The sequence below is a fragment of the Salvelinus namaycush genome, chromosome 25 (assembly GCF_016432855.1).
Source record: "Salvelinus namaycush isolate Seneca chromosome 25, SaNama_1.0, whole genome shotgun sequence".
In the NCBI taxonomy this organism is placed as follows: Eukaryota; Metazoa; Chordata; class Actinopteri; order Salmoniformes; family Salmonidae; genus Salvelinus; species Salvelinus namaycush.
Window position 1 is genome coordinate 20906288 of NC_052331.1, and position 23975 is coordinate 20930262.

Consider the following 23975-nt stretch of genomic DNA (forward strand, 5'->3'; position numbering starts at 1 on the left):
GCAGTGTTGAGTAGCTTGGATGAATAAGGTGCCCAGATGTGCCCAGAGTAAACTGCCTGCTACTCAGTCCCAGTTGCTAATATATGCATATTATTAGTATATTTGGATAGAAAACACTCTGAAGTTTCTAACTGTTTGAATGATGTCTGTGAGTATAACAGAACTCATATGGCAGGCAAGAACCTGAGAAGAAATCCAACCAGGAAGTGGGAAATCTGAGGTTGGTCGTTTTTCAACTCATTCCTTATTGAAGATACAGTGGGATATTGGTCATGTTGCACTTTCTAAGGCTTCCACTAGATGTCAACAGTCGTTAGAACCTTGTTTGATGCTTCTACTGTGAAGGGGGGCCGAATGAGAGGGGATTGAGTAAGGTCTCTCCCAGAGTGCCACGAGCTGACCATGCGCGTTCATGTGAGAGTTAGCTTGAGTTCCATTGCATTTCTGAAGACAAAGGATTTCTCCGGTTGGAACATTATTGAAGATTTATATTAAACACATCCTAAAGATTGATTCTATACTTCGTTTAACATGTTTCTACGGAATGTAACGGAACTTTTTGACTTTTCGTCTGCTCCTAGTGAATGCGCTTCGTGAGTTTGGATTTGTTTACCAAACGCGCTAACAAAAGGAGCTAATTGAACATAAATGATGGACATTATCGAACAAAACAAACATTTATTGTGGAACTGGGATTCCTGGGAGTGCATTCTGATGAAGATCAAAGGTAAGTGAATATTTATAATGTTATTTCTGACTTCTGTTGACTGCACAATATGGCGGATATCTTTTTGGCTTGTTTGGGCTCTGAGCGCCGTTCTCAGATTATTGCATGGTGTGCTTTTTCCGTAAAGTTTAAAAAAAATCTGACACACCGGTTGCATTAAGGAGAAGTGGATCTAAAATTCAATGCATAACAGTTGTATCTTTTAGCAATGTTTATTATGAATATTTCTGTAAATTGATGTAGCTCTCTGCAAAATCACCGGATGTTTTGGAACTACTGAAAATAACGCGCCAATGTAAACTGAGATTTTTGGATATAAATATGAACTTTACCGAACAAAATATACATGTACTGTGTAACATGAAGTCCTATGAGTGTCATCTGATGAAGATCATCAAAGGTTAGTGATTAATTCTATCTCTATTTCTGATTTTTGTGACTCCTCTCTTTGGCTGGAAAAATGACTGTGACTTGGCTCTTACCTAACAATCATTTGTGGTGCTTTTACTGTAAAGCCTATTTGATATCGGACACTGTGGTGGGATTAACAAGAAGTGTATCTTTAAAATGGTGTGAAATACTTGTATGTTTGAGGAATTTTAATTATGGGATTTCTGTTGTTTTGAATTTGGCGCCCTGCACTTTCACTGGCTGTTGTCATATCGATCCCGTTAACCATAAATAGGTTTAGGGCTCTCGAGTTTTGCAGCGGTCTAAGGCACTGCATCTCAGTGCTGCAGGCATCACTACAGACCCTGGTTCAATCCCGGGCTGTATCACAACCAACCGTGGTTGGGAGTCTCATACGGCGGCCCAGCGTCGTCTGGGTTAAGGGAAAGTTTGGCCGGGGTAGGCCATCATTGTAAACAAGAATGTGTCCTTAATTGACTTGCCTAGTTATATTAAGGTTGTATAAATTAAATAAAAGCATCTCCAGGCCTCCATGCATACAAGCCGCTGATGCGCACCTTTGGAACATCTACATTTTTAAAAAGAAATCAATTTAAATGTATACCATCACAATGAATCCGTTATGTATTTTAGTCAGGTCTAAAATCAACAACATAGAATGCCCACTCAGATCACACCCTGACCAAACAAAACATAGAAACATACAAAGCAAGCTATGGTCAGGGCGTGACAGTAGGCCTATGTTATCTGGTTATGCTCAATGCCATAGGCTGTAGGCTTGTTCATATAGCTGACAAGATATGCTTATAAGTGTCACGTTCCTGACCTGTTTTCTGTTGTTTTGTATGTGTTTAATTGGTCAGGGCGTGAGTTGGGGTGGGTAGTCTATGTTATGTGTTTTTTATGTTGGGTTAATGGTTTGCCTGGTATGGTTCTCAATTAGAGGCAGGTGTGTGTCGTTTCCTCTGATTGAGAGCCATATTAAGGTAGGTTGTTCTCACTGTTTGTTTGTGGGTGATTGTTCCTGTGTCTGTGTATACCACATGGGACTGTTTCGTTTGTTCGTTCATTTTAGGTAGTCTGTCCCTGTTCGTGCGTTCTTCGTCTATATGTAAGTTCGTTTGTTTCAGGTCTGTTGCCTTCGTTTATTGTTTTGTAGTTTGTTCTAGTGTTTTGTCAGTGTTTCGTCTGTTAAATAAATTCAGTATGTATTCATCACCCGCTGCGCCTTGGTCCGTTCAATCACCACAAGACGAACGTTACAATAAGTCTCATGCCATGATTCTATTTTATCAGATTTTCCCATTACAGAGCATGTGAAGTGGCTATGTTGAGCGTAAAAGTGATCATTTGAAACAGGTATATGCTAGATTTTTTGTTATTTGGCAACTTCGGTTGTGAATGATACAAACCTTAGAATATCTTAAAAATAAAAAGATATAGATGGGCTGCATGGTGCGACGATAGCCTATTGATGATTTGAGGAAGTAGGAAAAAAAGCTTCTGCTCTGTTCCTTGTCTCAGGCTGTTCTCTCATCAAGTGATCATATTTTTACCCATCAGACCATTCTCAATTAACCTTGATTTTACTAATATGTACAATTTGTTTACATTTAGAATGGCCCATTATCAAATGGTCAGGGACAGGGACAGGAACAGGGGCTGGAACAGGGGCTGGAACAGGGGCTGGAACAGGGGCAGGAACAGGTTCAGGAACAGGAACAGGGTCAGGGGAAAAAAGACAGGAGAGAAATAAATATAACAACACTTACTTCACTCCAAGCATCAACCACTGTTTGAGGGGCAGCCTCTCCCTGCCCGACAGGTGATATTCCTGATTGAGGAGCATGCTCTCCCTGCCCGACAGGTGATATTCCTGTTTGAGGAGCATGCTCTCCCTGCCCGACAGGTGATATTCCTAATTGAGGAGCATGCTCTCCCTGCCCGACAGGTGATATTCCTGATTGAGGAGCATGCTCTCCCTGCCCGACAGGTGATATTCCTGATTGAGGAGCATGCTCTCCCTGCCCGACAGGTGATATTCCTGATTGAGGAGCATGCTCTCCCTGCCCGACAGGTGATATTCCTGATTGAGGAGCATGCTCTCCCTGCCCGACAGGTGATATTCCTGATTGAGGAGCATGCTCTCCCTGCCCGGCAGGTGATATTCCTGTTTGAGGGACAGCCTCTCCCTGCCCGACAGGTGATATTCCTGTTTGAGGAGCATGCTCTCCCTGCCCGACAGGTGATATTCCTGTTTGAGGAGCATGCTCTCCCTGCCCGACAGGTGATATTCCTGTTTGAGGAGCAGGCTCTCCCTGCCCGACATGTGATATTCCGCCCAAACTCTGTATGCCATGGTCTCTCCAACCTTGTTCCTGCAGCTACCCAGTGCTTAATTTGGGAAACCAAGTGAATCTATTCGGGAACATCAATAGTAACATGTTTTCGCAAGGAAACATATTTCACAAAACTGTTGACAGCCCGTCTGCACGCTTCAGAAAGGAATAAAGGAGAGAGGAGGAGATGGAAACACATGGTGGTGAGATATTCTGTATAGCTAAAGGTAATGTGTCACCCAATGAATTATATAAAAACAAATCCCTATTCCTAGGCTATTCAAAATCAAATACAAATTCACTAATTGTAGGCTAACTGTAAGTCGCCCTGCACAATCAATGAACAAACAGCATCGCCTAGGGGTGGCTATACCTTCTCTCCCAGATTCATGGATAGACATTTTGGAGCATAGCATAAGGTAACCAGTCCATCCAGTACACTCAACGGTGATTACTCAACTTGTTTTTATTTTGGAGTATAGGCTAGACTAGTGGTTCCCAAACTTTTTATAATCCCGTACCCCTTCAGACATTCAACCTCCAGCTGCGTACCCCCTCTAGCACCAGGGTCAGCGCACTCTCAAATGTTGTTTTTTGCCATCATTGTAAGCCTGCCACACACACACTATACAATACATTTATTAAACACAAGAATGAGTGTGAGTTTTTGTCACAACCCGGCTTGATGGAAGTGATAAAGAGCTCTTAAAGGACCATTTTGCTCTTTATTTAGCCATCTTACATATACAACCTTATTTGTTCATCAAAAATTGTGAATAACTCATCACAGTTTAATGAGTAGGGTGTGCTTGAAAGGATGCACATAAGTCTGCAATGTTGGGTTGTATTAGAGAGAGTCTCAGTCTTAAATCGTTTCCCATACACAGTCTGTGCCTGTATTTAGTTTTCATGCTAGTGAGGGCCGAGAATCCACTCTCACATTGGTAAGTGGTTGCAAAGGGCATCAGTGTCTTAACAGCGCGATTTGCCAAGGCAAGAAACTCTAAGTGCAGCCCTATCCAGAAATCTGGCAGTGGCTTCTGATTAAATTCAATTTTCACAGATCCGCTTGTTGCAATTCCGATGAGGCTCTTTGTTCAGATATCGGTAAGTGGACTGGAGGCAGGGTATGAAAGGGATAACGAATCCAGTTGTTTGTGCCGTCTGTTTGGGGAAAGTACCTGCGTAATTGCGCACCCAGGTCACTCAGGTGCTTCGCTACATCACATCTGACATATTCTGTAAGCTTGAGTTCATTTGAAGTTTACAAACACTTAGGTTGGAGTCATTAAAACTCGTTTTTTTCAACCTCTCCACAAATTTGTTGTTAACAAACTATAGTTTGGGCAAGTCGGTTAGGACAATTGGAAGTGTACCTGTGGATGTATTTCAAGGCCTACCTTCAAACTCAGTGCCTCTTTGCTTCACATCATGGGAAAATCAAAAGAAATCAGCCAAGACCTCAGAAAGAAAATTGTAGGCCACCACAAGTCTGGTTCATCCTTTGGAGCAATTCTGTCTCCTAGAGATGAACGTACGTTGGTGCGAAAAGTGCGAATCAATCCCAAAACAACAGCAAAGGACCTTGTGAAGATGCTGGAAGAAATAGGTACAAAATTATCTATATCCACAGTAAAACGAGTCCTATATCGATATAACCTGAAAGGCCGCTCAGCAAGGAAGAAGCCACTGCTCCAAAACCGCCAGAAAAAGCCAGACTACGGTTTGCAACTACACATGGGGACAAAGATCGTACTTTTGGAGAAATGTCCTCTGGTCTGATGAAACAAATCTAGAACTGTTTGGCCATAATGACCATCGTTATGTTTGGAAAAAAAGGGGGAGGCTTGCAAGCCGAAGAACACCATCCCAACCATGAAGCACGGGTGTGGCAGCATCATGTTGTGGGTTGTGCTTTGCTGCAGGAGGGACTGGTGCACTTCATAAAATAGATGGCATCATGAGGCAGGAAAATGATGTGGATATATTGAAGCAACATCGCAAGACATCAGTCAGGAAGTTAAAGCTTGGTCGCAAATGGGTCTTCCAAATGGACAATGACCCCAAGCATACTTCCAAAGTTGTGGCAAAATGGCTTAAGGACAACAAAGTCAAGGTACTGGAGTGGCCATCAATTCTATAGAAAATGTGTTGGCAGAACTGAAAAAGCATGTGCGAGCAATGAGGCCTACAAACCTGACTCAGTTGCACCAGCTATGTCAGGAATGGGCCAAAATTCACCCAACTTATTGTGGGAAGCTTGTGGAAGGCTACCCGAAATGTTTGACCCAAGTTAAACAATTTAAAGGCAATGCTACCAAATACAAATTGAGTGTATGTAAACCTCTGACCCACTGGGAATGTGATGAAAGAAATAAAAGCTGAAATAAATCATTCTCTCTACTATTATTCTGACATTTCACATTCTTAAAATAAAGTGGTAATCCTAACTGACCTAAGACAGTAAAAAACAGGGAATTTTTACGAGGATTAAATGTCAGGAATTGTGAAAAACGGAGTTTAAATGTATTTGAATAAGGTGTATGTAAACTTCCGATTTCAACTGTTGATTTGTTGCACCTAGTCGCATCCATGTATTAATTGGTATTGATGTTTCAGTCAAGTGGACAGTTAAGTAGTACTCACTGTTCACCTGCCCAACATCTAGCAATGATGGAGATGACTGTGCAAATAAGAATAATGTGGTGCTCTGCTCCTTCTGTATGCTATCTAACATTTAGACACTTGTTCTTTTATACAGTGATAACTTCAGCAGATTTTTGGTTCCGCAGTCGTAAAACAAAAAATGTCCACTGCTGCCACCAATGTTAAGCGCAGTTTGGAGGGTTCGGAGAGTGGACCATCAGCTATAGGAAAGATTTGCTTCATCCTGCAACAAGCCATTGTTTACACAGATCTTTGTAAAAAATGGCTCGTTGTGGGATAAAGGAAAGATGAAATTTGGACACAAGACAGCATACGGCGCTCACTTTATTCCCGGACATGCAACCACCATCTTTAGATTAGTTCACGAGACACAGGTTCATTTATAGACATGTCAGGCATTAGTCATGAATGATCATCCTTACAATAACAACAAGGACGTACTATATAATTTAAGTCCAGTCTAACTACCTGAGAGGGTGTAATATTACATTAGCTGTCTCCGGTGATCCGGCTCAAGGTAAAGGAAGAACTAAATCCAAGGACAGCCTCTGTTGTCACCAGAGGTACCAGAGTTATACAATTATCTCCTCACTTTGTTAAAAGCAATTGAAAAACATGCTAATACTACCAGGCCCAAGGTTGAATATTAGAATGTGTCATCCTTGACCTGGAAACTCAGCAGCGCTCACTTACCAGCCCGCTGTGCAGGGATTGGCACCCCACCGCATTGCCCTAGCCCCTCCATGCCCTATGCAGGGGGATTATTGCATTAAGAGAACTGCCTCTCAGCTTGGATCACGCTGTTATAGTTAAGGCTCTTCATAAGAACAGAAAACAAAAATGTCAAGGAGAATAGAAGTTGCCATGTTTTAGAAACCTCTCAAGAATCAGCGATTGATTGAGAGTGGGCACTGCGGGAAACAGTCTTCAGAAAAATAATGTGCAAAGAGTGATGATGTTTTGTTGTAATGAGCGTCTTTTAAAGTTAAATGTGAAATACTTCTGACAATAAATGTTTTTTTCCATCATGCTAATCTATAAGTATTCTATCACTTTGTGCGCCCTCTCAAACACTGGTTCAAAATGTGCGTGGACAAGCCTCAGTGTCACGTCCCTCGACCTCGCCCTTGCCCAATTTCAAGTTTGATTGTTGTGTTGTGTACGTTTATTATGTGGGCCTACTAGTGATCAACAGTTGTATTGCAGTGAGCGTGGGAGACATGTTTTAGGCATTGGAAAATGTGCCAGGATGTGCACAACTTTAGCCAATTAAAAGTTCCTCTCTTACCAACATGTCTTTCACCTGACATATATTGACATTTTTGCTCCGGTTGCTTTCTTACCTCAGCAAATATCAGCTCCACTGTTGTCATGAAAGCTAAAACCAGTCAATTACACAAATGTTTGTGCTGTAGGACAATAAGAAATGTCCCTCCTTTGCCTGTCTAACTACTTCTCTTCTCTCCTCTCTGTCGTCCACATCAGTCAGCCTGTCAGAATAACAATGATTCCGGTTTGATTTCAACACTGGTAGCCTGCCAATATATTTTGGCAAGTATATAAATCACTCGCTGGTCAGTTAGATGAGGGGTTTGCGGTCAGTTTCTCTATAGGGCTATTGATCTTGTGGACAGGTCTTTGCCAATCCACCTGCACCTCACTGTCTATAGTTAGCAAAAGTAAAGTAGGCTACTCAAATCTTCTAGACTAAATTATGTAACTCTGTACTCCCACTCTTTACCCACATTTAATGTTTTCATTTTCCATTAATGGGTATTCTTTCATTTCCTCAGTTCCGCCATAGAGAGGTTTCATTTTCCATTAATGGGTATTCTTTCATTTCCTCAGTCCCGCCATAGAGAGGTTTCATTTTCCATTAATGGGTATTCTTTCATTTCCTCAGTCCCGCCATAGAGAGGTTTCATTTTCCATTAATGGGTATTCTTTCATTTCCTCAGTCCCGCCATAGAGAGGTTTCATTTTCCAGCAGCGTCCAGGACTGCCGGACTCACTGAGTTTCTACGTCAGATGCTTTGTCAGGGATGATTTATGCCTGTCCATCAGATCCCCTCATCTGACATTGTACAACCAGAGCTCAGTACAGATGACTTCTCAGCTAATCCTGCCCTTGAGGAACCTTCCAATCCTTACTCCAGTATTTAATGTATGTTGTACCCATGCTAACATACTGTATACTACATACTTAATCAGTATATACACTACATACCATTAGTTAATTTTAGTATACTGTAAACGAACTGTATCCTTTCAGTTGAGTGTACTAGCGCTTCGCTTGTCTACCGGAAGTAGATGCTGTTGCTATGCAACTTTTTGCTTGAGAGACTATATCCATACTACTGTATGACCAATAAACATACTACATACTCAATTTACATCACAAATAGTACGGTTAGTATGAGTATTCGAACCCAACTTAGGTTCTCTTTAGCTGCTGTTTGATACTCAGTGCAAAACAATGATACATCACACTACTGCAGTTCAGAACACATTTATTCCCACTCGGTCTCTCTCCCCAGCTTGCATAATGCATGCCGTTTTCATCACTGTCTCTGTGCCAACAGACACCTCTCCTTCCCTACAAATGCTATGCTATAATTACATTGGTAAACAGTTTAACTCATCTCCAATATAGGCTAGTAATTTCCCTGTGATACTTGTCTGAAGTACCATTGAAAAAATAACTTCAGCAATCAGGATACTTTTCTGTGACTGTAAATTTAAGACACATGCACTTTGAGAAAGCTTTATCCAAAATCATGAAATGATTTATCCTGTAAATTATAATTATCCTTTAAAACTGTGTGGAGAAAGGAAATACCTCTTAAAACCAGCTAGGTCAACTGTTAGCAGCAATTTTAAAGATTGATGTCCTTCATCCTTGCACTCTACAAGTCAAAGAAGAACGTACAGTATTCCTGCCAAATATTCATGAAGTGTGCGTTGCCTTACTTCAGTAGGCTTCCAAATGTATCTGAAATGAACAATCATTAACTACTGTAGATGGAGACTGAAAACATATGTTTTTTGAATCTTCTATTGACTTTATTCCAATTAGAGGCCTGGAACAAGGTCTGGTGCACACCATAGTCTCGGGCCGCTGTGGCCTGCTGAAGAGGGGGTTGAAAAAAAGCAATTAAAACCACCACCTGGTTGCCTCCTTCCCTCTGCCTTCCCTCTGCCTCCACTGGCTGCTAACTGAAAGCTCTTCTCCTCTGTCTGTTCTGGCTCTTGGTACTCTATTAACATAAACTACAGCAGCTAATGTTGCGCATCGCTGACTGCTTCATACAGATGTTGAATATGACATTATTCTGTCATAAACAGACGATCAATTTGAGTTCAATCTGTTGTACGTTGGCAGTGTTCATCATTCTATTTTTTATTTGAAAGCATGGCATTGGCAACGCCTTACTTTGGAACGTCTTTATTGAAAATGGAATGTACTGTTCTTGCCAGTTTACCAAGTGCATACGGCAGTCATTCCATCAAGCCTGGGTACAGTATTGACAAGGTTAGTTTTATTTATTGGTTTCAGGAATGGTCACACTCAGTAGACATTGAAGCCAAGGATCCTTTACTTGATAGAGATCATACTTCTAAAACTATTTCTGAGGACTTGAAAATGGCACGAGGTCACTCGCAAGTGATAGGCCTAATTGATATGCTAGATTTGGTCTCAATATAGCGATACAATGATACTAACATGTGTCTAATGCATGTCAAGATTGACACATGGCGTGATATTGACTTCCAGAACAGTTGTCGTTCACGTTGAGCTCACTTTAGAATGCTGCCATTCACGGAACTCATCAAGGGAACCCTCCCCATGACACAGACCTGTATGATGAAGAAAGATCTGAGGCTGGAGAATCAAAGACTTTGTGCACTGTAGTCTGTATTTCCAGGGGACGTCTACACAGGAGTTTACAGCACAGGCTGGGGAGAGAAATGAAAGGGATGTTTGCATTACAAAATAAAACACATAGTTTTTTTACTCTGTGGGTGGAATGTGTTTATTTACTCTGATGATCACAGAGCGCTGTGGCTTATTTAGTGCCAAAGTAAACAGAGATTCCCAAGACGCACGTTTCATCTCCATCTGTCATGTTATCTCTCGGACTCATTTACTCAACATTTTCATATGCTCTTGTTCCTTTAACAGCTGGCCTAAAGGTTTTCATATTTTATTGCTTTAATAATGTATACCCCCCGCTTGGCAGCGACTTGATCTGAACTTTCTGGTTTGAAGGCATATTAATTCACATTGTTCCCAATGCACAATGCCCTTCTCCCAGGAGAGCTTTCATTACTGAGGAATTTAATCACAACGCCAAAGTCTCTCTGCTGCATAGGCCTACTCTTTACATTTGGTCGTGACAGGGAAAGTAGCTCCTAGATCAGACTTGCAATTATAGACCCAACTGCATTGTGTTACTAGTTCATAGTCCTGCAGGGGTGTGCTCTTGACAATTGGAGTATAGAAAAAATGACAGTAGCTGGCTGCTTCTAAACAGCTGTAGTTTATAGACATACCTGTCACGTTCCTGACCGGTTTTCTGTTATTTTGTATGTGTTTGACGGTCAGGGCGTGAGTTTGGGTGGGTAGTCTATGTTATGTGTTTCTATGTTGGTTAAAGGGTGACCTGATATGGCTCTCAATTAGAGGCAGGTGGTTTTCATTTCCTCTGATTGAGAGCCATATTAAGGTAGGTGTTTTCACATTGATTGTTGTGGGTGGTTGTTTCCTGTGTCAGTGTTTGTTGCACCATACGGGACTGTATCGTTTGTTCGTTTTGTTTGTAGTCAGTACTTGTTCGTTCTTCGTTACGTGTAAGTTCGTAGTCCAGGTCTGTCTACTTCGTTTGTTGTTTTGTTTCTATTCAAGTGTTTGTCGTGTTTTCGGTTTTGTTTAAATAAATAATATGTCGAACTACAACGCTGCATTTTGGTTCAATCCCTGCTCCTCCTCTTCGGATGAAGAGGAGGAGGAACGTCGTTACAATACCATTGCATAGATAAATGCTCCTCTTTGATTTCAGTTGTAAGCATATTTGCATAACATTCTTAGAAAGTGGTGTGAGCTTGTGGGATTTTTGGTGAACGGAGGTAACAACATGTTGCGTTAATGAGAGCATGCTTATTGCTTCTAAAGATGAGCCATGTGTTATATTACGCTTTGTAGATTATAATTTTTTTCTTCAAAGTGCAGGCTTTTTGTATCATGTAAAAGTGTTCATCGTCAACGTTTCATGAGTTTTCATCATAATCCCTTTCAGTGATTGGTTAAGATGCTGATTAGGGAACTTTCTCAGGGAGCCATGCCCCACAGTTTGGGAAATGTTCTACAACCACAAATACCTGAAGCATTTGAATTGTTTTGGTTTCATAAAAGTGACATTGTGGCCAGGAGGAATGTCAATCATCAATGCCAGAAATGACAGTCACATTTGAATGATCAGACTGTTGAAAATGTGGCCTTCTTTAATCTTTCTCTTTCTCCTGCCCAAGTCCCTGCCAGGATTAGGCTGATTGAAGTGTACCAGCCGACGCCAAGGCTGTGAATGCAGAATATACCAAATATTACCAAAATACCAAGCATATTGCATTCATCAAAAGGGGTTGGGAATGTCTGTCAGCAAGTCACACTCTGTGACTCACTATGTTCAAAAATAGACCCTTTTGAATATATTCATGAAAATATTTATCACATAGGAACTATGAATGTACTTGAATGCATCAAAGGTTGCATTGTTATTCATCACATTATCTCTGTAATGTATACCGCCAATGCATTACTTGAAATGCTGGGGAAATTGTATGAATGATTACACTGTATTTTTAACTAGCATTATAGAAAAATACACCTGCATTATAAAAATGAGACATAGAAAAACCCAATAGGGAACCGATGATCTTTCCGCGGTTATGGTTCCGGAACTGACACACCCATTCATTTCAAGCATACAAATTTCAACAAAATGCTGGTCGCTTGGTTCCAAATGTTGAATAGGTACAAAAATCTCTGGGGTGAACAATCAATTCAAAACCATTTAAAAAATATATATACAGTACCAGTCAAAAGTTTGGACACACCTACTCATTCAAGGGTTTTTCTTTATTTTTACCATTTTCTATTTTTTTCCATTTTCTAGTGTTAAACAAATCAAAAAGTATTTTAGATTTTAGATTCTTCAAAGTAGCCACCCTTTGCCTTGATGACAGCTTTGCACACTCTTGGCATTCTCTCAACCAGCTTCATGAGGAATGCTTTTCCAACAGTCTTAAAAGAGTTCCCACATATGCTGAGCACTTGTTGGTTGCTTTTCCTTCTCTCAGCGGTCCAACTCATCCCAAACCATCTCATTTGGGTTGAGGTCGGGTGATTGTGGATGCCAGGTCATCTGATGCACCACTCTCCTTCTTGGTCAAATAGCCCTTACGCAGCCTGGAGGTGTGTTTTGGCTCACTGTCCTGTTGATAAACAAATGATCGTCCCACTAAGCGCAAACCAGATGTGATGGCACATCGCTGCAGAATGCTGTGGGACCCATGCTGGTTAAGTGTGCCTTGAATTCTAAATAAATCAGACAGTGTCACCAGCAAAGCACCTCCCTCTCCATCCTTCACGGTGGGATTCAAACATGCGGAGCACCTACTCTGTTTCTCAGAAAGACACAGCGGTTGGAACCAATAATCTCAAATTTTGACTAAGCAGACCAAAGGACAGATTACCACCGGTCTAATGTCCATTGCTCGTGTTTCTTGGCCCAAGCAAGTCTCTTCTTTTTATTGGTGTCCTTTAATAGTGGTTTCTTTGCAGCAATTCGAACATGAAGGCCTGATTCACGCGGTCTCCTCTGAACAGTTGATGTTGAGATGTGTCTGTTACTTGAACTCCGTGAAGCATTTATTTGGGCTGCAATCTAAGGTGCAGTTAACTCTAATGAACTTATCCTCTGCAGCAGAGGTAACTCTGGGTCTTCCTTTCCTGTGGCGGTCCTCATGAGAGCCAGTTTCATCATAGCGCTTAATGGTTTTTGCAACTGCACTTTTTGCAACTGCACTATAGATTGTCCGTATTAACTGACCTTCATGTCTTAAAGTATTGATGGACTGTCGTTTCTCTTTGCTTATTTGAGCTGTTCTTGCCATAATATGGACTTGGTCTTTTACCAAATAGGGCTATCTTCTGTATACCACCCCTACCTTGTCACAACACAACTGATTGGCTCAAGAGTATGAAGAGTACGAAGAAAATAAATTCCACAAATTAACTTTTCACAAGGCACACCTGTTAATTTAAATGCATTCCAGGTGACTACCTCATGAAGCTGGTTGAGAGAATGCCAAGAGTGTGCAAAGCTGTCATCAAGGCAAATGGTGGCTACTTTGAAGAATCTCAAATATAAAATATATTTTAATTTGTTTAACAATTTTTTGGTTGCGACATGATTCCATATGTGTTATTTCATAATTTTTTGTCTTCACTATTATTCTACAATTTCGAAAATAGTCAAAATTAAGAAAAACGCTGGAATGAGTAGGTCTGTCCAATCTTTTGACAGGTACTGTACAGTGTATGAAAGAAAAGTAGAGAGTACAAGACTGTGTATATACCAGAGTTAGTGGGGAAGAAAACTACTCATCCCATTCAGCATTGCGGTTTGAAATGTCCAATTATAGAGCAGATACAAGTCACTAGACCACTGGAATCTTTACTTGGTCATCTTGAGAAACATGGCAGTTGTTGGTTGGGCGAGGTGTTGCGTTTCCAATGTATAGTAATTTAGCTAGCTAAGTTACTATACACAGCCCTAAAACAAACCAAGAGAACTGTTAGTGAACACATGATGGCACTAGATTGCACTGTCACAGGCACAATCTTAATTTGAAGGGTTGTGTTATAATCTCCCATGGGCAGATCGAGCATCGAATGAAATTACGCGAGATTTTAGTTGTGTTAGAACAGACCCAGAGCAGAGATACTGGATATAATGACAAAATTCTTGAGTCTCCGCCCTAACAATGGGATTTGTTGTCTAGAGAGCAGAACGGCGGGCTGTGAAGCTCCCACATATTCCTCTCTTTGGATTGTTGAATACATCTTGTTATGTGAATCGATTTTTTTAATTCGATGAGGTGTGTTGACGTCAACCGCCTGTATTCAATGGAGAGTGAGATGCTATGTTAGCCTCATGCATAGACCATCTCAAATTTCAACTCCCTTATAAATTATTTTTTCTCACAGTTGCCGGGATGTCACATGCATCACACTTAGAGTATATCGGTACACTCGTAACAACCTAAATATTACGAAACTTCTATTATATTAATTAAGTCTCACATATCAAAATAGCAATTTTATCTTGACTAAATTCGACACTCATTCCCCCTCACTTTGCCTCTTTCTCTCTGCCCAGGGTCTGTTTCTGTGATGGTAGAAACGCTAAGGCTCATGGTTAGTGTAGTTTTTGGTGCTCTTTGAAACCAGGAACCGATGGTAAAAACACTTCTCAACTCAGAGTTTGAAACATTCATAACTGATGGGACCTACATCAACATACAAATTATTTTGCAATCTTCTGAGAAAACAGAATCTCAAAGTTACACACTAATATCTCTATCTCTATCGCGAGGATTCAGAATCCACTTCCGGAACCTCTCGTCGGAGCACTATCCTCTAACATATCCAACCTCTTTTACGAACACTTTTTCTCTATTTCCAAATAAGAAAAAAACAACAACATGGAACGAAATTCCCCATTTTCTCATTAAAAGTTTTCAGAAGCAAAGTACCGGTTCCTTCACCTCCATGGGACTCTAGAGAGCAAGAGAGCCCTACATCTCTATGACATCCCAGAGCTGTGACATCCCAGAGTAGTTTCTACTACCACATGGTGTCTTACTTTCTGACATGTTAAAGGGATTTAGGTATCTGGAAAAGACCCACCTGAGCCATGGGCAGTCTGACGAATTATTTTCCCTGTCCGGCGGCCAATCATTGTTTGATTGGCTCAATGCAGTAACCTCAGGCTAGAGTCTAGCCTCCTGGGGTTAATTTAGCTGGTGAAACTCAACATAACAATTTCCTAAATGTCATGAATTGCACTGAAATTCATCTTACGATCTCAGCAGAATTAGATTAGTCAGTCTCTCTCATATCCTCAATTAGGCCTAGCTAGCAGATAACAGCCTTGTAAAATGAGAGTGGCCCCGACCTCGAGATAAGACCTCATAAATATGTTGGAAAAGATTCTCCTGTTGATTCATATTGTTTCCTAGATAAACAAGTATGTGACACCTGCTTGTTGTAAATCTAATTCCAAAATCATTGGTATTAATATGGAGTTAGCCCCTCTTTGCTGCTATAACAGCCTCTCCAACTCTTCTGGGAAGGCTTTCCACTAGATGTTAGAACGTTGCTGCAGGGACTTCCTTCCATTCAGCTACAAGAGCATTAGTGAGGTCGGGCACTGATGTTGGGCGATTAGGCCTGGCTCGCAGTCGGCGTTCCAAATCATCCCAAAGGTGTTCGATGGGATTAAGGTCAGGACACTGTTCTGTGAGCTTGTGTGGCCTACCACTTTGCGGCTGAGCCGTTGTTTCTCCTAGACGTTTCCATGTCACAATAACAGCACTTACAGTTGACCGGAGCAGCTCTAGCAGGGCAGACATTTGCCGAAATGACTTATTGGAAAGGTGGCATCCTATGACGGTGCCACGTTGAAATTCACTAAGCTCTTCTGTAAGCCATTCTACTGCCAATGTTTGGCTATGGAGATTGCATGGCTGTGTGCTCGAATTTATACACCTGTCAGCAACGGGTGTGGCTGAAATAGCCAAATCCACTAATTTGAAGGGGTGTCCATATACTTTTGTATACATAGTGTATGTCACTTCAGATTTGACTCTGCATTACTAAAGGGACAATACAACCTTACGATATTGGTAACTTACAGACTGACAAGTTACACAAGGTACACTCAACATGAGATACAGTACAGTACATTTATATGTAGCCTATATCATACTATATTGATATTTTTTTTTATTTAAAAAAAAAAAAATATATTTAACCTTTATTTAACTAGGCAAGTCAGTTAAGAACAAATTTACAATGACGGCCTACTCCGGCAGAACCCCAACGACGCTGGGCCAATTGTGCGCCGCCCTATGAGACTCCCAATCATGGCCGGATGTGATACAGTCTGTATTCGAACCAGGTACTATTGTGACGCCTCTTGCACTTTGACCTCTGTGCCACACGGGAGCCCAAAGTTATTCTGCTGTAATTGTAACAGAGGGGTATGTGGTTTAAGTAACATTAAGTACTCTACAGTACTTATGTGTTTATACTTACTGTAATATTCTTAGACATTCTGATTACAACAGTGCAAAAATAATAATAATGAAATCTGAAAACATTTCACAAATGTTCTGTTTTTGCCCTCCTTTCAATATAAATATTATTTGGTACCTGATTTCTGAATTGATTCCCATTAGCTGTCGCCATAACGTCCTGCCAATCACCATTACAGAACTATTTACAAAACTAAAAATACATTACGAAAAATTTAAATTTACATTACAAACATTTACAAATAGGCATTAAAGCCTATTTATATACCAAACAGGTGATGATACATTTAACATTCAGTAGATACTCTCTGCGATTAGTATCTGTCCAGTTATATGGTCAATCGCATTAGATGTTATTTTATTGTTTTCTTTAAGGTGGATTTACTTTTTTCCTGAGAGATGTGAGTTGGTTAATAATTCCATTCAGTGATGGCTCTTTATATAACTAGATTTGAGGAGATTTGTCTTTTGCCTGGGGGGTATCAGAGACCCTGAATGTTTTTTATATAACATTCCTAAAGAAATTCAAGACTGGATATAATCTGCTTCAACGGGAAGCCATGAGAGATGATGCATTCGGTTGACAGTAATAAGGAGAGCTACTCTGGAATCCCTGTTTTGAGCGAGTTGGAGCTTTTTTAGACATTTCTTTTTCTGCAGATGACCATATGACTGGACAGTATTCTAGGTGTGATGGAACCAAAGATTGAATAACCTGATTCAGAGTGCTGGATGTTACATACTCAGAAAATGTTCTTGTTACAGCAATGCCCTCATCCATTTTATTTACAATATTATCTACATGTTCAGACCAGGATAGAGGTCCAACGTGACGCTAAGTACATTGTTTCTTTTTAACTTCTTCTACTCACAATTGGGGGTCAACAGCAAGCATATCTTGGACCAAATACAATACATTTTGTTTCAGAAATATTCAACACCAATATTTTCATATTATTAACCCACTCGGACACCGTTCTTAGTTCTTTGCTCAGTACATCTGTTAGCTCCTTACATGCTGATGCAGCGCTACACATTGTAGAGTCATCAGCAAACATAACCACTCTTGCTTTATTCATTGCTGAGGGTAAATCATTAGTAAAGAAAGAGTAGAGGAGTGGGCCTATGCAGCTGCCCGTGAGGAACAACACATTGTAAAGTCTTTACTGTCTGAAAAGCCACCATTTAAGGAAAAACGTTTTCCCTTCTTTGTGATAGAAAGCTTTCCATTCAGAAAAAGAGCAACAGACATAAAACCATAACATTTGAGTTTACCTAGCAACAGTTGATGATCAATTACATCAAAAGCAGCACTAAAGTCTTAACAACACTACGCCCACTAACTTTCTGTCATCCATACTCTTTAGCCATTCATGAGAATTAATCTTGGATTTGCAAGATTCCCCTAATCATTTACTTAACACTTAACCTTTGACTCTTTCCAGACTTCTGGGCACGCCCCACACATCATGCACATTTAAAAAATATGACACATTGAGGTGGATATGTGTAACTAAAAGCAATTTTCCGTCAAGATTATCTGTATTCTGTGCCTGGTGATTTATAATCAGAATTATAAACTGGGTGGTTCGAGCCCTGAATTCTGATTGTCTGAAATCCGTAGTATATCAGACCGTATACCACGGGTATGACAAATCTTTTATTTTTACTGCTCTAATTACGTGGCCATATATTGTAGGTATATTGTAATATTATACCAACTCCTCCACACCATAAGGAAAATCTTCTATGGAAGTTAAAAATGCATGACTATTTTCAAAATGACATCCTCGTGATGGACAGCCTAAGCATCTCATGTAATTTGAGGAGGACGTGTGTGTTGTTAAAAGTCAGATTTTGTGCCAGTAAGTAGTATTCCACTGCTGGAACCAATTTCCCTTTATCCTTGAAAGCAACCACTTTCGGTTTCTGTGATAGCAGTTTAGAAAGAGAAATCCTTGACACGGATCTAGGCTGCATTCAATTGAGTCCCTTTTGCAAATCACATGGAGGAAGATGAATTGATTGTGAAGACAGGGAAGACAAGAGAAGGTCACGGAAGCAAGAGAAGCGAGAGAAGAGAGGGAGCCTCTCCTCTATTAGAGCCGGGCCTGGAGGAACTCAGCTAGCCAAATGGGACAGCTCATTAAGTCACATCAGCCCCTGGCTCCTGCATATGAGGAAAGTGCCTGACCCACCAACTGTTCCAACTTGCTTCTGTTGTTCTGTTTGTTGTTATGTAGCACTGGAGGAGGTGCATATAATGAATGCTTTCCAGAATGATCGTGGTGATGCTGGTGATGCTGGAGCGAAGATAGACTGTTATTCTATTTTTGTGGAAGAGGGTTGGCATGGGCTACCATGCAAGGTTTTGTTTTGTTTTCCATCCTATTTCAAAACAAATTCATCATATCAAAATGTATTTGTTACATGCTTCATAAACAACAAATGTAGACTAACAGTGAAATTCTTACTTATGACCCTTCCCAACAATGCAGAGATTTTTTTTAAATAATGGAAAAACTAAAATAACTGCAAAACTAAAAATAAGATAAAGTTCTATTGGTCGCGTACACATATTTTGCAGATGTTATTGTAGGTGCAGCGAAATTCTTTCTTTCTTTCTCAAAGAGTGCAGTAGTCCCGAACAATACTACACAATACATACAAACCCCCAAAATGTGAAGAAAGAAATGAAGAAACATCACAATGAGCAATGTCAGAGTCCGGAATATAAATATATATAAACCCAGCAAAAAAAATAACGTCCTCTCACTGTCAACTGCGTTTATTTTCAGCAAACTTAACATGTGTAAATATTTGTATGAACATAACAAGATTCAACAACTGAGACATAAACTGAACAAGTTCCACAGACATGTGACTAACAGAAATGGAATAATGTGTCCCTGAACAAAGGGAGGGTCAAAATCAAAAGTAACAGTCAGTATCTGGTGTGGCCACCAGCTGCATTAAGTACTGCAGTGCATCTCCTCCTCGTGGACTGCACCAGATTTGCCAGTTCTTGCTCTGAGATGTTACCCCACTCTTCCACCGAGTCACCTGCAAGTTCCCGGACATTTCTGGGGGGAATGGCCCTAGCTCTCACCCTCCAATCCAACAGGTCCCAGATGTGCTCAATGGGATTGAGATCCGGGCTCTTCGCTGGCCATGCAGAACACTGACATTCCTGTCTTGTAGGAAATCACGCACAGAACGAGCAGTATGGCTGGTGGCATTGCCATGCTGGAGGGTCATGTCAGGATGAGCCTGCAGGAAAGGTACCACATGAGGGAGGCGGATGTCTTCCCTGTAACGCACAGCGTTGAGATTGCCTGCAATGACAACAAGCTCAGTCCGATGATGCTGTGACACCTCCCACAGACCATGACGGACCCTCCACCACCAAATCAATCCCTCTCCAGAGTACAGGCCTCGGTGTAACGCTCATTCCTTCGACGATAAACGCAAATCTGACCATCACCCTTGGTGAGACAAAACCGTGACTCGTCAGTGAAGAGCACTTTTTGCCAGTCCTGTCTGGTCCAGCGACGGTGGGTTTGTGCCCATAGGCAACGTTGTTGCCGGTGATGTCTGGTGAGAACCTGCCTTACAACAGGCCTACAAGCCCTCAGTCCAGCCTCTCTCAGCCTATTATGGACAGTCTGAGCACTGATGGAGGGATTGTGCGTTCCTGGTGTAACTCGGGCAGTTGTTGTTGCCATCACCTGTCCCGCAGATGTGATGCTCGGATGTACCGACCCTGTGCAGGTGTTGTTGGTGTGCCACTGCTGTCCGTCCTGTATCCTTGTAGCGTTGTCTTAGGCGTCTCACAGTACGGACATTGCAATTTATTGCCCTGGCCACATCTGCAGTCCTCATGCCTCCTTGCAGCATGCCTAAGGAACGTTCACACAGATGAGCAGGGACCCTGGGCATCTTTCTTTTGGTGTTTTTCAGAGTCAGTAGAAAGGCATCTTTAGTGTCCTACGTTTTCATAACTGTGACCTTAACTGCCTACCGTCTGTAAACTGTTAGTGTCTTAACAACCATTCCACAGGTGCATGTTCATTAATTGTTTATGGTTCATTGAACATGGCACACAGTGTTTAAACCCTTTACAATGAAGATCTGTGAAATTATTTGGATTTTTACGAATTATCTTTGAAAGACAGTGTCCTGAAAAAGGGACGTTTCTTTTTTTTTGCTGAGTTTACATATATATATATATATACAATTGAGTGTATACAGTGCATTCAGAAAGTATTCAGACCCCTTGACTTTTTCCACATTTTGATACGTTACAGCCTTATGGATAAAAATGTCCCTCATCAATTTACACACAATAACCCATAATGACAAAGCAAAATCTGTTTTTTAACTGAAATATCACATTTACATTAACTCTTTACTCATTACTTTGTTGAAGCACCTTTTGCAGCGATTACAGCCTCAAGTCTTCTTGGGTATGACACTATAAGCTTGGCACACTAACGGTTCTCTTCGTCCTCCTCTAACGAGGAGTAAGAAATGTCGGACCAAGATGCAGCGTGGTGAGTATCCATTATAATAGGAATACTAAAACAAACAAAATAACGAATACACGAACGAAGACGAAACAGTCCCGTAAAGTGACAACACAAACACAGGAACACAGTAACAGGAACAATCACCCACAACCCACAATACAAAACAGGGTACCTAAATATGGCTCCCAATCAGAGACATTGACAAACACCTGCCTCTGATTGAGAACCATATCAGGCCAAACACATAGAAATAGACAAACTAGACAAACAACATAGAATGCCCACTCAGATCACACCCTGACCAAACAAAACATAGAAACATACACAGCAAACTATGGTCAGGGCGTGACATACACCTGTATTTGGGAAGTTTCTCCCATTCTTCTATGCAGATCCTCTCAAGCTCTGTCAGCTTGGATGGGGAGCTTTGCTGCACAGCTATTTTCAGATCTCTCCAGAAATGTTCGATCGGGTTCAAGTCCAGGCCCTGGCTGGGCCACTCAAGAGACCTCTGCCGAAGTCACTCCTGCATTGTCTTGGCTGTATGCTCAGGGTCCTTGTCCTGTTGGAAGGTGAACCTTCACCCCAGTCTGAGGTCCTGAGCCCTCTGGAGCAGGTTTTCATCAAGGATTTATCTGTGCTTTACTCCGTTCATCTTTCCCTCGATCCTGACTAGTCTCCCAGTCCCTGCCGCAGAAAAATAGCATCACAGCATGATGCTGCCACCACCATGGTTCACAGTAGGGGTGGTGCCAGGTTTCCTCCAGATGTGACGCTTGGCATTCAGGCCAAAGAGTTCAATCTTGGTCTCATCAGACAAGAGAATCTTGTTTAAAATGGTCTGAGAGTCTATAGGTACCTTTTGGCAAACTCCAAGTGGGATGTCATGTGCCCTTTATTGAGGTGTGACTTCCGTCTGGCCAATCTACCATAAAGGCCTGATTGGTGGAGTGCTGCAGAGATGGTTGTCCTTCTGGAAGGTTTTCCCACCTACGCAGAGGAACTCTGGAGTTCGGTCAGAGTGACCATTGGGTTCTTGTCCACTCCCGGACCAAGGCCCTTCTCCCCGGATTGCTGAGTTTTGCCAGTCGGCCAGCTCTCGGAAGAGTCTTGGTGATTCCAAATTTCTTCCATTTAAGAATGATGGAGGCCACTGTGTTCTTGGGGATCTTCAATGCTGCTAAAATGTTTTGGTACCCTTCCCCAGATCTGTGCCTCGACACATTCCAGTCTCGAAGCTCTACGAACAATTCCTTCAACCTCATGGCTTGGTTCTTGCTCTGACATGCACTGTCAACTGTGGGACCTTATATAGACAGGTGTGTGTGCTCTTCCAAATCATGTCCAATCAAATACATTTATCACAGGTGGACTCCAATCAAGTTGTAGAAACATCTTAAGGATGATCAATGGAAACAGAATGCACCTTAGCTCAATATAAAAGGTCCGAAAACGTATGTAAAGAAAACAGTTTTCGCTTCATCTTTATGGAGTATTGTGTGTAGATTGAGGAGAAAAAAATACTTAATATATTTTAGAATAAGGCTGTAACGTAACAAAAAGTGAAAAAAATGGAAGGGGTCTGAATACTTTCCGAATGCACTGTATGAATAGAAAGGTTTGTACAGCAGTAGTTATATAGGATGAGCCACGACTAGAACACTATATAATATGAAGTGGGTAAAACAGGATGTAAACATTTTTAAAGTGACCAGTGTTCAATGACGATGTACAGTTGAAGTCGGAAGTTTATTTACACTTAGGTTGGAGTAATTAAAACTAGTTTTTCAACCACTCCATACATTTCTTGTTAACAAACTATAGTTTTGGCAAGTCGGTTAGGACATCTACTTTGTGCATGACACAAGTCATTTTTCCAACAATTGTTTACAGACAGATTATTTCAGTTATAATTCACTGTACCACAATTCCAGGGGGTCAAAAGTTTACATACACTAATTTGACTGTGCCTTTAAACATTATGGAAGATTCCAGATAATGATGCCATGGCTTTAGAAGCTTCTGATAGGCTAATTTATATAATTTGAGTCAATTGGAGGTGTACCTGTGGATGTATTTCAAAGCCTACCTTCAAACTCAGTGCCTCTTTGCTTGACATCATGGAAAACTCAAAAGACATCAGCCAAGACCTGTGTAGACCTCCACAAGTCTGGGTCATCATTGGGAGCAATTTCCAAATGCCTGAAGGTACCACATTCATCTGTACAAACAATAGTACGCAAGTATAAACACCATGGGACCACGCAGCCGCCATACCGCTCAGGAAGAAGAGGTGTTCTGTCTCCTAGAGATGAACGTACTTTGGAGCAAAAAGTGCGAATCAATTCCAGAACAACAGCAAAGGACCTTGAACATACTGGAGGAAACAGGTACAAAAGTATCTATATCCAGAGTAAAACGAGTCCTATATAAACATAAGCTGAAAGGCCTCTCAGCAAGGAAGAAGCCACTGCTCCAAAACCACAATGAAAAAGCCAGACTACGTTTTGCAACTGCACATGGGGACAAAGATCTTACTTTTGGGAGAAATGTCCTCTGATCTGATGAAACAAAAATAGAACTGGCCATAATGACCATCATTACGTTTGGAGGAAAAAGGGAGAGGCTTGCAAGCCGAAGAACACCATCCCAACCGTGAAGCAAGGGGTGGCAGCATCATGTTATGGGGGTGCTTTGCTGCAGGAGGGACTGATGCACTTCACAAAATAGATGGCATCATGAGGCAGGAAAATGATGTGGATATAGCGTTTTCCTCCAATTTCCTGTATCAAAGTCCCCAGGTACAATAAATGAGACCTTAGGATATGCGGTTTCCAGTTTGCACAAAGTCCAGAGTAGTTCCTTGAGAGCTGTCGTGATGTCGGCTTGGGGTGTAATATACACGGCCGTGACGATGACCGA